We start from the raw sequence: 3717 nt of genomic DNA on the forward strand, positions 1-3717 counted from the left end.
GGTTTATTCAGCTTCCGATAATCCATGCATACTCTCCATCCCGTGACTGTCCGAGTAAGAATGAGCACATTCTTTTTATTAGCAACAACTGTAATGCTTCTTTTCTTAGGCACACACTGCACCGGGATCACCCATGAACTGTCAGAAATCGGATAGATGATCCCTGCATCCAGCCATTTAAGAATTTTCTTCTTCACAACCTCTTTCATGATAGGATTGGGACTTCTCTGTTGTTCAATTGCTGGCTTACTTCCTTTCTCAAGCAGCATTTTATGCATGCAATAAAAAGGGATGATTCCTTTGATATCTGCTATAGTCCATCCAATCGCTGATTTGAATTCTCTCAGAATTACAAGAGCTTGTCTTCGTCACTACCTGAAAGGTCAGATGCAATAATACCAAATAAAGAAGATGCATCGCCTAAAAAAGCATACCTCAAGTGATCAGGCAGTGGTTTGAGCTCAAGTGTGGGAGCTTCCTCAATAGATGGTTTGAGATGCTCCTAATAATTTTTAAGCTCTGATAATCCGAGAGATTCGAATGGCAAATCCAATCTCCTTCTCCACGGAGAAGCATTCAAAAACTGCAGCTGCTCTGTTCCCTCTCCATCTTCACTATCAGATCCCCCTGTCAAGGCTCTCTCTAAGGCATCAGTCCTTAACATTTGATCAAGCTCCGAAGTCACTATAGAGTCGACCAACTCTAATTTAAAGCACTCTTCTTCATCCAGTAGGGAACTTCATTGCATTGAGGATATTGAAAGTCACGTCCTGACCCTGAACCCTCATAGTAAGCTCACCCTTCTGTACATCGATCAGAGTTCAGCCAGTAGCTAAGAATGGTCTCCCCAGGATAATGGGAATCTTCTTATCTTCCTCGAAGTCCAGAATGACAAAATCAGTCGGGAAGATGGGTTTATCCACCTTAACCAAGACATCCTCCAATACACCTCACGGATAAGTGATAGATCGATTAGCCAGTTGTAAAGACATGTTTACCGGTTTTGGATCAGGCAGACCAAGTTTCTTAAAGACAGACAATGGTATCAGATTGATGCTAGCTCCCAAGTCATACAAACACTTGTCAAAAGATAAGTTTCCAATAGTTCATGGTATCGTGAAGCTTTCTGGATCTTTGATCTTAGGAGGAAGTTTCTGTTGCAGCACAACGCTGCACTCTTCCATTATTGCAACGGTTTCCAACTTCTCAAGTTTTAGCTTCTGAGATAGAATACCCTTCATGAACTTAGAATAGCTCGACATTTGTTCTAGAGCTTCCGTAAAAGGTATGTTAATGTGCAACTTCTTGAAAACCTCCAAAAACCTGGAAAACTGCTTGTCGAATTTCTGCTTCTGAAGTTTTTTAGGATATGGAGGTGGAGGATATACTTGTTTATCTCCTGTATTTTGCTCAAGAGAAGTGTTTTCAACAAAAATTTTCTTTGGTACCTCCTCGCCATCCTTCTACGAAGCCATTTCAGCAGAATTCACACTTTCTGGAAAAGGGCAGGGCGCGGGCGTGCCTGGTGTGGGCGTGGGCGTGCCTGCTTTCTAGAAGAAATTTTCAGAATTTGCGTTTTGATGATTTTGGGTGCTCGCGACCTTTCCAGACCTTAGGATGATTGCCTTAAGCTATTCTTTGACTTCTCTCTTACCTGGATTAGCCTCTGTGTCACTTGGAAGAGTTCCTTGTGGTTGGTTTAATAAGGCGTTAGCAATCTGCCCTATTTAATTCTCCGGAGTTTTGATTGAAACCGCTTGGCTCTTGCACATAAGCCTCAACTCTTCCAACTGAGATTTTTCATTAGAAGTTTGACCGGAACCTCCATGAAATTGTTGTTGCATTCCTTATGGCTGAAATTGTTGCCTTAGTGCATACTGTTGTTGAAAACCAGGAGGATTGAATTGCTTGTTTCTAAACTGCTGGTATGGCTGTTATGACTAATGCATACCACCCTGATTATTACTCCAGCTGAAGTTAGGATTGTTGCAATTGTTAGGATGATAAGTGGCAGGAACTGGTTGCTACGACCTCTGAAAGTTGCTCACAAACTGAGCTGATTCACTAGATATAACATATTGCTCTGTTGCATGCGAACCTGCACAAAGCTCACAAACACGAGTTATCTGATGAACACCATAGTTGGTCAGAGAATCGACCTTCATAGTCAACGCTTTTAGCTGAGCAGCAATAGCCTTAGCTGTATCCACCTCCAGAATTCCTGCTACCTTGCCTTGTATTAGTTTATGAGTTGGATTATGATATTCATTCGCAGCCATCATCTCAATTAGCTCATAAGCGTCCTCATAGCTCTTATCCTATAAGGCTCCACCTGATGTTGTATTGAGCATAGGTCTTGACTGTGCTCCTAACCCATTATAGAAGCAATTGATCACCATCCGGTCATGCATTCCATGATAAAGACACTTCCTAAGCATCTCCTTATAGCGCTCCCAAGCTTCACATAAAGATTCACCCGATCGATGCGTGAATTGAGTAAGAACATTCTTGATTGCAGCTGTTTTTTCCTTAGGAAAGAATTTAGTAAGGAATTTCTGAGCAAGATCCTCCCATGTCATAATAGATACTGGTGGTAGAGAGTGCAACTTGCTCTTAGCTTTGTCCTTCAGAGAGAATGGGAAAAGTTTCAGTTTCACAGCATCTTCAGAAACATTATTGAACTTAAAGGTGTCACAAATCTCGATGAAATCCCTAATGTGCGTATTGGGATCTTCCGTTGGAGAATTCCCAAACTACACTGAATTCTGCACCATCTGAAACATTCCAGGCTTGATCTCAAAGGTATTAGCTGCGATAGCTGGCCTGACAATGCTAGATTGAATGTCATGGATCTTTAGTTCAGAATAATCCATCATCGCTTTCGTTGCTGTGACTAGTTCTTCCATTGCAATGATTACTTCTTCTTCAACTTTTTTAACTTCTTCAAAAACTTCTTTTTCCTCTTCTTCAACTTCTTCTAGTGTTTCCTTACAAGATTGAGAATGTGTTCGCATACACGCTCTCTAGAGTACCTAAAACACAATAAAGAAACCGTAGTAAGTAAAGTAATCCGAGTCAGTGAACTTTAACGACCACTGATGTCAAGCACATAAACTAAAAATTAACATCGATTCCCCAACAACGGCACAAAAACTTGTTCACAATAAAACATACGTGAAAATACACGCAAGCGTACATGATCACAAGTAGTATAAGGTTTAAGCCAAGTTCGTTCCCACAGAGAATGATTTAGGTTAAGTTCAGATTATGCACTTATCCAACAATGTATGATTATCGTTCACAGCTAAGACAAGTAACAAATTTGAGTTGATTAACTACTTAATAGATTATACTAGCATGCATTAACTAAGAGATTAAAAGTGAATTACTTATATGAGAATAAAACATGAGATTCTAACTTCATTAAATACTTCATTCAAAGTTTATGTTTTATCAATAGTATGAGATGGTGATGATAAGTAATCAGATAACACGAAATTAGTATATGCTATCTTTCGATATACGTATACCCTACTACTAAGCATCCACAATCAAGATAGAAGTTGAGTAGACACCAATTATGCTTACACCCTATATGTTTATAAGATTTGAAAATATAACGGTTTAAGAATAAGTTATCTATTATGGTTATATAGGGTGTGTAAGATGGTTAAAATTATACTATGAATCATGCATGTCAATCCATACATAAACCTA

The 3717-nt window shown here is 39.5% G+C and overlaps 1 non-coding gene across 1 annotated transcript; it reads left to right on the plus strand.

Moving 5' to 3' along the window:
• Nucleotides 1–2409: 2409 nt before the first annotated feature.
• On the plus strand, nt 2410–2516 carry LOC141662821 (small nucleolar RNA R71). The gene has a single exon (XR_012550919.1). It is a non-coding gene; the product is annotated as a small nucleolar RNA R71 (small nucleolar RNA).
• The last annotated feature ends 1201 nt before the right edge of the window (nt 2517–3717 follow it).

Source organism: Apium graveolens, chromosome 5, assembly GCF_009905375.1.
Source record: "Apium graveolens cultivar Ventura chromosome 5, ASM990537v1, whole genome shotgun sequence".
NCBI lineage: Eukaryota > Viridiplantae > Streptophyta > Magnoliopsida > Apiales > Apiaceae > Apium > Apium graveolens.